The sequence below is a fragment of the Schistocerca cancellata genome, chromosome 10 (assembly GCF_023864275.1).
Source record: "Schistocerca cancellata isolate TAMUIC-IGC-003103 chromosome 10, iqSchCanc2.1, whole genome shotgun sequence".
NCBI classification, from domain to species: Eukaryota; Metazoa; Arthropoda; class Insecta; order Orthoptera; family Acrididae; genus Schistocerca; species Schistocerca cancellata.
The window spans coordinates 130,482,885-130,496,069 of record NC_064635.1 but is presented as its reverse complement, the minus strand read 5'-3'; the positions used below and the strand labels follow the sequence as shown (position 1 = coordinate 130,496,069).

At 42.6% G+C, this 13,185-nt stretch overlaps 1 pseudogene; it reads left to right on the top strand.

Annotated features, from left to right (window-relative positions):
* The first annotated feature begins 6,354 nt into the window (after nucleotides 1-6,354).
* On the top strand, nucleotides 6,355-6,472 carry LOC126107214 (5S ribosomal RNA; annotated as a pseudogene).
* Nucleotides 6,473-13,185: the final 6,713 nt, after the last annotated feature.

Sequence of the window (13,185 nt, the reverse complement as noted above, 5' to 3'; positions counted from 1 at the left end):
TGGAACAATTGCTGCAACCGCTGTAAAATCGAGTGATAATGTTTAAAATAAATATGTAATCAATTGTCATCAATCTTTAACGTACCTTAAAAAAATCACATAGGAGTCCAGTTAAAGGAATTCATTTAAAAATAGAAGATATAGAATGCAGGGACCCACACATCAGCGTGTGAGCCCTCCAGCCCCTTGCCTAGTATCGTACAGAAAGGACACGCTCTCTAGGTAGCGCTCTCAAGCTCCCCTCGCCAGTTATCCGTTGCGCAATTTTCATCCAGGGCTTGACGACATCAATTTTCATCTGGCGTCCCTAGGCGAGGAGGTTTGACGCTAATCTTTCAAGTTGTATGGCGTAATACCTCTTTCGGAGGACGTAATAGGAAGAGAAGAGGAAGTAGACGAAGATGACAAGGGAGATGACATTCTGCAAGAAGAATTTGACCAATCTCTAAAGGAACTACGGGACATCAAAGCAACGGGTATTGATGACATCCCTGCAGAAGTAACAAAGAATGCTAGTGACAGCATGAAAACGATGCTGCTTAAACTTATTAGGTCCATCTATAACACAGGAGAGATACCGACAGACTTCCAGCAATGCATCATTGTTCCTATACCAAAGAAAGCAGTAGCTAGAAAATGCGAACAGTGCCGAACTTTAAGCCTAATATCACATGCATCAAAAATTCTTATAAAAATAATTCTGAAGAGAAGAGAAGGTGGAGGATATGCTGAGTGAAGATCAGTTTGGTTCAGAAAGGGATTGGTAACAAGGGAAGCGATTCTGACAATGAGACTCCTTATCGAAAAGCAATTACAGAAAAATAAACCAACGTATATTGTCTTTGTAGGCCGGGAAAAGGCATTTGATAACGTTATATGGGAAGAGATGCTCAGAGTGCTGAGGAAAAGTTGAATAAAGTGCCATGACATCCGTGTGATACTCAGTTTATATAAGAATGAGTTGGCAGTGATTAGGAACTGTCACCAGGAAAAAGAAGCAAATATTAGAAAAGGGGTAAGACAAGGATGTTCTCTCTCTCCTCTTATATTGAATTCATACACCGAGGAAGCTATAGACCAAGTTCGAGAAACTAATGAGGTGGGGATCAGAATTAATGGGCAGAAGATAGACATGCTACGTTATGCAGATGGTATTGGTATAGTCACGGAGATAATGGAAGTCCTCAGAACAAAGGAAAGGATTCTATGCAATCAGTATGGAATGAGAATAAACAAGAAAAAGACTAAAGTGATGGTATGCAGTATAGGATTAGAATATGAATCTCTGAGAATGAGAACTGGAAGAGAGGAGCTGGAAGAGATAGAGGAATTTACTTACCTGGGAAGCAAAATCACGAGGGAAGGTAGAAGCCGGAAAGAAACTGCGAGAAGAAAAAAAAGGCCCAAATAGCATTTAATCGGAGGAGGAACTTACTCACCAGCAAGAACATCGGTCTGAAAATAAGGGAATGTATCATGAAAGCTTTCGTTTGGAGTGTGGCCCTATACGGATGTGAAACTTGGACAATGGGAAGAGAAGAGAGAAGACAGCTAGAGGCCCTGGAGATGTGGATCTATAGAAGGATGATGAAGATCAGCTGGAGAGACGAAGTAACAAATGAAGAGGTGCTTTGAAGAGTACAGGAAACCAGATCTCTGTGGAGGCACATCCAAACAAGAAGAGACAAACTTGTAGGGCACATTCTAAGACACAACAACATCGTTGGAGCAATAGCAGAAGGAGCTATTGAGGGAAGGAATCGGCGGGGGTCACCAAGGATATCATACATGCAACATTTTATAACTGTTACTGAAAAGATGGGGTTGTCAGGTTCGGTAGATGCTGCTATGGATTACCTTAGACCAGACATTTCAAGTAACTTCCATAATATGAATTTGACCCTCACTACCCCAACCGAAATAATGTCCATCATAAAATCTTTAAAAGCAAAAACATCTAGTGGGTATGATGAAATATCAACAAAGTTAATTAAAGAATGTGATTCTGAGCTAAGTAACATATTAAGCTATCTGTGTAACCAGTCGTTTATCAGTGGAATATTTCCTGAATGGCTGAAATATGCTGAAGTTAAGCCACTGTTTAAGAAGGGAGATAAAGAAATAGCATCAAATTTTCGTCCAATTTCACTGTTGCCAGCATTCTCAAAAATTTTCGAAAAAGTATTGTACAGTCGTCTTTATAACCATCTTATCTCAAATAACATACTGTCAAAGTCACAGTTTGGATTTCTAAAAGGTTCTGATATTGAGAAGGCTATCTACACTTACAGTGAAAATGTACTTAATTCATTAGACAAAAAATTGCAGGCAACTGGTATATTTTGTGATCTGTCAAAGGCATTTGACTGTGTAAATCACAATATCCTTTTAAGTAAACTAGAATATTATAGTGTAACAGGAAATGCTGCAAAATGGTTCAAATCTTATATCTCTGGTAGGAAACAAAGGGTGTTATTAGGAAAGAGACATGTATCAAGCTATCAGGCATCATCCAACTGGGAGTTAATTACATGTGGGGTCCCACAAGGTTCCATTTTGGGGCCCTTACTTTTCCTTGTGTATATCAATGACCTTTCATCAGTAACATTACCAGATGCCAAGTTTGTTTTGTTTGCCGATGATACAAACATTGCAATAAATAGCAAATCAAGTGTAGTCTTAGAAAGATCAGCCAATAAAATATTTGTGGACATTAATCACTGGTTCCTAGCCAATTCTTTGTCACTAAACTTTGAAAAAACACACTACATGCAGTTCAGAACTTGTAAGGGGTGTCCCAAGAGTATATGTCTAACATATGATGACAAGAAGATAGAAGAAGTGGACAGTGTTAAATTCTTGGGATTACAGCTTGATAATAAATTCAACTGGGAGTAGCACACCACAGAACTGCTGAAGCGTCTTAACAAATCTCTGTTTGCAATGCGAATTTTGTCAGACATAGGGGATATAAAAATGAAAAAGCTGGCATACTATGCTTACTTTCATTCCATAATGTCATATGGGATTATTTTTTGGGGTAATTCATCAAGCCAAGCTAAAGTTTTCCGGGCACAAAAACGTGCAGTAAGAATTATATGTGGTGTGAACTCAAGAACATCCTGCAGAAGCCTGTTTAAGGAACTAGGGATACTAACTACAGCTTCCCAATATATTTATTCCTTAATGAAATTTGTCATTAAAAATATATCACTTTTTCAAACCAACAGCTCAATTCATGGAATCAATACTAGAAATAAGAATAATCTTCACAAGGATTTAAAGTCACTTAGTCTTGTACAAAAAGGTGTGCATTATTCAGGAACACACATTTTCAATAACTTGCCAGTAGCCATAAAAAGCTTAACAACCAATGAAATTCAGTTTAAGAGAAGCCTAAAGGATTTATTGGTGGCCAACTCCTTCTACTCCATTGATGAATTTCTTAGTAAAACCAACTGATTTGTATATAAGTACAACATAACTTCTGCACAATTTCAGTGCAGTAATGTGTTCACTGAAAATTTGTGTGTCTGTGTGTGTGTGTGGTTGTGTGTAAGTATAATCTAACTTCTGCACCATTTCAGTGCAGTAATGTGTTCATTGTAAATAAGTATTTCAGTAGTTGTATTACATGTTTATTACCTTATAAATAAATAAAAATCTTTTTTATTTTAAATTCAGTGCATTAGTATTTGTAAAATGACTTTTAGTGTTTATTAAAATATGACGATCATTCCACTTGGGACCTGTGGAATGGTACATTAGCTTATTTGTTTTAGTTGTAAATATTTGTCATGTATTGTTGTTTTTCTGACATGTTCCACATCCTGGAGGACCTCCTCACTACGGATCTATTGGAATGAAAGTAAATCTAATCTAATCTAAAAACAGATCATGAATGACGTTGGGTGTAACGCACACGTAGAAATGAAAAAGAAATCAGACAGAAGAGAGGAATGGCGCTATACTACAAACCAACCTCAGGGTTCAACACTGAAAGGAGAAGAAGGGAAACGTACGTGTTAAAGGCGGTTTTCTACGTGTCCTGCAGTTTTCTTAGCAGTACATTATGAATTCTTTCAAACGCCGTCGGATCATTTCGTAAATCTTGAAATACTGTGAAACGTCCCCTTAGAAAACTTAATGAATTACTGTACTGATAAACCTCTTACATTATTTGATTTTCAAACAGCTGAGCAGAACTGAACGTACTCACACATTTCTCTCTTTATCTATTCTGATAAACACAACACTGACACACAATATTTTTAGCGCAACGCAATCTGACTTTCAATAATCCCTACAAAAGAATGGCCCTGACTAACATTAACCTATACCTTTCACAAATCACTTACCTCACAAAAATCTTCGTTACTCCAATTACTGCAATACAGCGAGCGCCACTACAGCCAGCTAAATAAAAGATTCAAACTACTGAAAGCACTAACTACTAATAGGCATACTTAGCAAATGAAAGATTTTGATAGAGAACAAACATTGTATTTACCTTAACAGTGTTCAAAAGTCATAATATATATATCAGTTCATGACATCCAGTCTTACAAATTTACTGTCTCTGATGGACACACGTCCAGATCATCCGCTCTCAAAACTCTGCCATCTCTCTCCCCACATCCACCACTGCTGGCGGCCGCCCCCAACTACGCAACCCTACGCGCTGTTAACAGCTAACTGCCCAACACTACAATAGCATACACTCCAACAATGCAAACCAACCACAGCCTTCACACAGCACAGTCAGTGATTTTCATATAGAGCGCTACGTGTCGTTACCAACATAAAAACCTAAACAGCCTACTTACAACTGTACAGTTGGTTTTTCGTTGTTCCAGTGCATCAACAGGACTGTTGTATACGAGGGGGTACCCAAAAAACACCGGAATTATTTTTTAAAAGCTACATATTTTCAAACTGTTTTCAAAACAATCTTATCCCCTTCAAAATACTCTCCATTACAGCTAATACATTTGTCCCACCGGTGCTTCCACTGTTCGAAATATTTTTTTTTATTCATCTTTAGAAAAGGCTGGCAACTCCTCCCTCGTTTTTTCATCAGCTGTTTCATATGCATGGAAATAAGAAACAGTCCCACGGAGCCAAGTCAGGCGAGTAAGGTGCATGCGGCAGCGGGACCATGCCATTACCAGCCAAAAACTGTCCAACAGAGATGGCTGTGTGTGCAGTTGCGTTGTCGTGGTGGAAGAACCAGTCTCCTGTCTCCCACAAATCGGGTGTTTTCTGACGAACACTGTTGTGCAATCTTCTTAAAACTTCGAAATAAAGGCTTCATTGACGGTCTGACGTGGGGGAGCAAACTCTGAATGAACTACGCCCTTGACTCAAAAAAGCAAATCAGCATTGTTTTGATGTTTGATTTGACTTGACGACATTTTTTTGATGGGGTGACTATGACGTCTTCCATTGGCTTGACTGTTTCTTTGTTTCTGGGTCGTAACCATAGCACTATGACACATCACCAGTAATGACCGTTGACATAAAATCTGGATCAGTTTCAAGCTGTTGTTTCAAAGCATGACATGTTTCAACTCGACGTTCCTTTTGATTGCCAGTCAGAACCCAAAGAACAAAACTTGGTAGCAACTATCTTCATTCTCAAATCTTCTGTTGAAATTCGCTGAACCGGGTTCCAAAATAACCCACTAATCCCTCACAGTTGATTAATTGTCTTTCGACGGTCTGTGAGCACAAGGTATCGATTTTTTAAAAATATTTTCGTCGATTCGGGCAGTTGATGGACGTCCAAAACGAAGTTTGTCATCAATCGAGATATCGCCAGTTTTAATTTGAGCAAAACACTAGTACACTTGAGATTTTCCTATAGCGTCATCTTGGTAAACTGTGTTCAACATTAAAACAGCTTCAGCAGCATTTTTACCGACTAGAAAAAATTTCAAAGCTGCATGTTTTCATCTAAACTTGTCATCATAAAAAAACGAAACAAGAACAAAACAGCGCTCGCAAAAACAATCAGTGCAGGTGAACAGAACAAGCCAGGTCCACAACACGGGCGGAACTGAACTGGCAGTGAGTTGCGCTGTAGGCACCTAGAGGCAGAAATGCGTACTACGCAAGCCACGCCAATGTTATTCCCTTTTTTTTTAGGTACCCCTTCACACCCTCCTATTTCATTTCTGAGGTGACTCCAACCAGAAAAATTCTGAGGATTGATGTCAGTGATCTTGGAGGGCAGGACACAGGCCATGTTCAACATATCGGTCTTACATCAAATTGGATGTTGGATTACATCAGTTGCAAAATGTATTGGTGCTCCATCACGCATCTTACGAGCATAGTCCTCGAACGCGGGAAGGCAACGGTTTTACCGCAGTGGATACACTGGTTTCCGTCAGATCACCAAAGATAAGCACTGTCGGGCGTGGCCGGCACTAGGATGGGTGACCATCCGGGCCGCCATGCGCTGTTGCCATTTTTCGGGATGCACTCACTTTTGTGATGTCAATTGAGGAGCTACTCGACCGAATAGCAGCGGCTCCGGTCAAAGAAAACCGTCGTAACGACCGGGAGAGTGATGTGCCGACCACACACCCCTCCTATCCACATCCTGAGCTGAGGATGACACGGCGGTCGAATGGCGCCGACGGACCACTTATGGCCTGACTACGGAGTGCCTCGAACGCGGAAGCAATTTCAACCAAACTCGTTGGACATGAGACTCGGTACCAGCAGACGACCACTGCATGGGTTAGTACTTCTTATATTCATGTACACTACCTGATCAAAAGTTTCTGGACAGCGCTATGTAATACGTAACTGAGCACTAGATGTCTCGACAGCCAAACACATCAGTATAAAAGAATTTGAGAAGCAGTAACAGCACAGTGGGTCGGTCAGCAGAGCTGACATGCTGAATTTGGATTAGTGGAGTAACAAATCCACCAGGGATATTTCAACCTTTCTACAGCTACCTAATTCGAGTGTTGATGATGTGATAGTGAAGTGGAAACGCGAAGCAACAACCGCAGCTAAACCAGGACCACACAGACCTCAGATACTGACAGACGGAGATCATCGTACATTGCGAAGTGTGTTAGTCAAAAAATAGCATGAAATCAGTGGAAGAATCGCTCGCGAGTTCCAAAGTGCTACCAGAAATCCGCTAGCACACTGCACTGGACCAATTTTTAATTTAACACAATGCATTTTAAGAGAGATGTGAAAGAAAGCATGTGACTTGTGTGGTTTTCACTGATGTGAGCACAGCCTATGACACTATTAACCACAGTAGACTGCAATAGGGTTTACCCGGGGCTAACGATTTTGGATTTTCAAGATTTGTGCACTGTATAGTACAGAATAGGCGCTTCGACGTTACCATGCAGGAAAAAGTAATGGGTGGGGAAACAAAAAAAAAAAAAAAAAGAAATTGTCTCGCTCACCGAAGTGTATTAGCTCTGTTGCTGTTCAGTATACACACCAACGACTGGCCAATGCATCTCGTACCGGGTGATCAAAAAGTCAGTATAAATTTGAAAACTGAATAAATCACGGATAGAGAGGTACAAATTGACACACATTCTTGGAATGACATGGAGTTTTATTAGAACCAAAAAAATACAAAAGTTCAAAAAAATGTCCGACAGATGGCGCTTCATCTGATCAGAATAACAATAATTAGCGTAACAAATTAAGACAAAGCAAAGATGATGAAACTTCCTGGCAGATTAAAACTGTGTGCCCGACCGAGACTCGAACTCGGGACCTTTGCCTTTCGCGGGCAAGTGCTCTACCAACTGAGCTACCGAAGCACGACTCACGGCCGGTACTCACAGCTTTACTTCTGCCAGTACCTCGTCTCCTACCTTCCAAACTCCAAGACGAGGTACTGGCAGAAGTAAAGCTGTGAGTACCGGGCGTGAGTCGAGCTTCGGTAGCTCAGTTGGTAGAGCACTTGCCCGCGAAAGGCAAAGATCCCGAGTTCGAGTCTCGGTCGGGCACACAGTTTTAATCTGCCAGGAAGTTTCATATCAGCGCACACTCCGCTGCAGAGTGAAAATCTCATTCTGGAAACATCCCCCAGGTTGTGGCTAAGCCATGTCTCCGCAATATCCTTTCTTTCAGGAGTGCTAGTTCTGCATGGTTCGCAGGAGAGCTTCTGTAAAGTTTGGAAGGTAGGAGACGAGGTACTGGCAGAAGTAAAGCTGTGAGTACCGGGCGTGAGTCGTGCTTCGGTAGCTCAGTTGGTAGAGCACTTGCCCGCTAAAGGCAAAGGTCCCGAGTTCGAGTCTCGGTCGGGCACACAGTTTTAATCTGCCAGGAAGTTTCATATCAGCGCACACTCTGCTGCAGAGTGAAAATCTCATTCTGAAAGCAAAGATGATGTTCTTTACAGGAAACGCTCAATATGTCCACCATCATTCCTCAACAATAGCTGTAGTCGAGGAATAATGTTGTGAACAGCACTGTAAAACATGTCCGGAGTCATGGTGAGGCATTGGCGTCGGATGTTGTCTTTCAGCATCCCTAGAGATGTCGGTCGATCACGATACACTTGCGACTTCAGGTAACCCCAAAGCTAATAATCGCACGGACTGAGGTCTGGGGACCTGGGAGGCCAAGCATGACAAAAGTGGCGGCTGAGCACACGATCATCACCAAACGACACGCGCAAGAGATCGTTCACCCGTCTAGAAATATGGGGTGGAGCGGCATCCTGCATTTTGGTTCTAATAAAACCCTATGTCATTCCAAGCATGTGTGTCAATTTTTACCTTCCTATCTACATTATTCCGTGGTTTATTAAGTTTTCAAATTTATACTGACTTTTTGATCACCCAGTATATACTCATGACACAGCCGTGGCTTACCAGGGGAGCACCTTCGAGGAAATGGAGGAGAAATTAATTATCAGCCTAGAGATACTTGGGGATTACTGTCACCAAAACCACTTGAAACCATACGCAGAAAAGATTCAAGTTTGTAGTTTCGACCTGAGGATTAAGAAACCCAAAAGAAAGCTCTACGTGAGCTGGAAAGGGCGAGAGCTAGACCACTGCTACACTCCCAATTACTTAATTGTGAAGTTGGACAGAATTTAAAAAGTGCTGTTTGGACGCTAAGCAAAAGGTCAGTGCTAGGAATATCATCATTCTTCAACTGACCAACTGACCAACTGGGGTATTGACTCAAAAGTTGGGGTTGGGTTGGGTTGTTTGGGGGAGCAGACCAAACAGCGAGGTCATTGGTCTCATTGGATTAGGGAAGGTTGTGGACCGAAGTCGGCCGTGCCCTTGCAGAGGAACCATCCCGGTACTTGCCTGGAGTGATTTAGGGAAATCACGGAAAACCTAGATGAGGATCGCCCGGACGCGGGATTGAACCGTCGTCCTCCCGAATGCGAATCCAGTGTGCTAACCACTGGACCACCTCGCTCGGTCACTCAAAATTGCTTTGAACAACAGCTGCTAAACTCAGTTTGCAGGCAGTTGAATATGCCACTCCTGTGTAGAAGAACTTGTCCCACGTGAAGGACATTGATGTAGCAGCGAATGAGTCATCCCGCATCATTTCAGGGAGTTTGAGGGCCACGCCGACAGAGAAGACCTATCCTCTCACAGGTATAGCTCCCCCCAACATATGGCGGCAAGTAGTTGCCAAGGTGGAGAAGAAGAAACAGATGACAAATAATCGTCACCCTCTATACGGGCACCAACAACAACCCAGGAGGCTTCGCTCCAGAAAGAGCTTCCTTCGAACGTCAGAGCTGATCAGCGTCACTGTCGAAAAGCTTAGACTTGAGCTATGGATGGTTCAAATGACTCTGAGCACTATGGGACTTAACATCTGAGGTCATCAGTCCCCTAGAACTTAGAACTACTTAAACCTAACTAACTTAAGGACAGCACACACATCCATGCCCGAGGGAGGATTCGAACCTGCGACCGTAGCGGTCGCGCGGTTCCAGACTGAAGCGCCTAGAACTGCTCGGCCACTGAGCTATGGAAGGAGGCAACACCAAATCCTATCCTGCAGCTGAAGGAAGAAATAGCGTCTGGAAGTAACAAATTCTTTACAACCTTGGAGATCTCAACAGGTCTCAAATAGCGAATATAACCTTGTTCGAGGGGGCTTTTTCGATGTGGAACCACTATTTGACTGTGGGAGTGTGGACACAAACAGCCACCTGCTGACATGCTCAGACTAGCACAAACTGTACCCCGCTAGATTTACAACTAGCTAATAATACGGCAACTTGGTAGCTCATTATTAGGCAAAACTTATTCAGACTTTAAGTTTTATTACAGTTGACTTATACTAGACACTAATCTATGGTGCTCTGGACACAATAAATAAATTAATAAATTGTCTGTGTGTAGCGGGCTAAAAAGAATAGGATGCAGTAGTAGAACAGCAGCTCATAGGACAAACATTTAGGTAGTGAATGCAAAGTGACGCTTGAGGTTGTGTGAAGAGCTGCGCCACTTGGCAGCAGATGATTGGAATTGAATGATTTTGAATGATAAATCACGCTGTACCATGCGGCAATCCGATGGAAGGAATTGGGTTTGGTGGATGGCTTGAGAACGTTACCTGCCATCATGTGTAGCGCTAACAGTGAAGTGTGGATGAGGCAGTGTTAAGGTATGGGGATTTTTTCCAAGGTTAGAGTCTGATCCCACTATGGCAAGTAAGAAATCGCTGAATGTGGAAGGATAAGAGCATGCTTTACTGCACTGTGTACTGTGTACAGCAGAGGAGCGGTTCGCAGATGGTGACTCTTTGTATCAACATGAGAATGCCCCCTGTCGTAGAGTAGCATCTGTGAAGCATTGATCTGTGCATACTAACATTTCTGAAATGGACTTAACTGCCCAGAGTCCCGACCTGAACCCAATGGATACCTTTGGGATGAGTTAGACTGTTGACTTCGCTCCAGTCCCCATGATTCAACATTACTACCTTCTCTGTTATCGGCTCTAGAGAAAGAATGGGCTGAAGTTTCACCAGATTCTGGCCGGCCGGAGTGGACTCGCGGTTCTAGGTGCTGCAGTCTGGAGCCGAGCGACCGCTACGGTCGCAGGTTCGAATCCTGCCTCGGGCATGGATGTGTGTTATGTCCTTAGGTTAGTTAGGCTTAATTAGTTCTAAGATCTAGGCGACTGATGACCTCAGAAGTTAAGTCGCATAGTGCCCAGAGCCATTTGAACCATTTTTTTTTCCACCAGAGACGTTCAAACAACTTACTGGAAGAGTTTCCAACAGAGGTCAAGCCGTCATAAATGCGAAAGGTTGACACACCGCTTCTTAATGTACACCAATCGGTGTCTGGATACTTTTGATCAGATAATGTATCTGAAAGGTTGGAAATCGGATTAGGAAAGGATGGGGAAAGATGTCGGCCATGCCCTTTCAAAGGAAGTATCCCGGCATTTGCTGAAGCGATTTAGGGAGAGGAGAGGAGTTGGAAAGCTGTTGACATACGAGGTCTGTCCAGAAAATTCCGGAACCTCATTCACAACATTTTTCTACTCTTGCCTTTTACTTATTGTGCACGGTATCCTTAGAAATACTCTCCTCCATAATTGGTACACCATTCCCAACACCGTTTCCATTTCCGGAGGCAGTATTGGCATACCTCTTGCTGGATCGCGCTAGCACCGTCTGCGAATTTTCTTTTATCTCGTCTATCCTTGTAAATCTTCGACCTTTCAAGGGGGTTTTCAACTTTGAATATAAAAAAGTCTGCAGAGGCCAGCACGGAGGATGAGGCAGCACAGTGATTTCGTTTTTTGTGCAACAGTGACGCACCAACACGGATGAATGTGATACCGGTGCCATGAATTGTCTCACCACATTTCAGGCCGTTTCCTTCTCACATTTTCGAGTATAATGACTTTTCTGGAGACTAGAAATCTACTCTGTAGGAATCAGCATGGGTTTCGAAAAAGACGAACATGTGAAAGCCAGCTCGCGCTATTCGTCCACGAAACTCAGAGGACCATAGACACGGGTTCACAGGTAGATGCCGTGTTTCTTGACTTCCGCAAGGCGTTCGATACAGTTCCCCACAGTCGTTTAATGAACAAAGTAAGAGTATATGGACTATCAGACCAATTGTGTGATTGGATTGAAGAGTTCCTAGATAACAGAACACAGCATGTCATTCTCAATGGAGAGAAGTCTTCCGAAGTAAGAGTGATTTCAGGTGTGCCGCAGGGGAGTGTCGTAGGACCGTTGGTATTCACAATATACATAAATGACCTTGTGGATGACATCGGAAGTTCACTGAGGCTTTTTGCGGATAACGTGGTGTATATCGAGAGGTTGTAACAATGGAAAATTGTACTGAAATGCAGGAGGATCTGCAGCGAATGGACGCATGGTGCAGGGAATGGCAATTGAATCTCAATGGAGACAAGTGTAATGTGCTGCGAATACATAGAAAGAAAGATCCCTTATCATTTAGCTACAATATAGCAGGTCAGCAACTGGAAGCAGTTAATTCCATAAATTATCTGGGAGTACGCATTAGGAGTGATTTAAAATGGAATGATCATATAAAGTTAATCGCCGGTAAAGCAGATGCCAGACTGAGATTCATTGGAAGAATCCTAAGGAAATGCAATCCAAAAACAAAGGAAGTAGGTTACAGTACACTTGTTCGCCCACTGCTTGAATACTGCTCAGCAGTGTGGGATCCGTACCAGATAGGGTTGATAGAAGAGATAGAGAAGATCCAACGGAGAGCAGCGCGCTTCGTTACAGGATCATTTAGTAATCGCGAAAGCGTTACGGAGATGATAGACAAACTCTAGTGGAAGACTGCAGGAGAAACGCTCAGTAGCTCGGTACGTGGTTTTGTTGAAGTTTCGAGAACATACCTTCACCGAGGAGTCAAGCAATATATTGCTCCCTCCTACGTATATCTCGCGAAGAGAGCATGAGGATAAAATCAGAGAGATTAGAGCCCACACAGATGCATACCGACAGTCCTTCTTTCCACGAACAATACGAGACTGGAGTAGAAGGGAGAACCGATAGAGGTATTCAAGGTACCCTCCGCCACACACCGTCAGGTGGCTTGCGGAGTATGGATGTAGATGTAGATGTAGGTGCGCAACACGTCCCGATAGTGCCATCAATTAACAATTAATCCTTGTGGCACGAACTCATTATGAACCA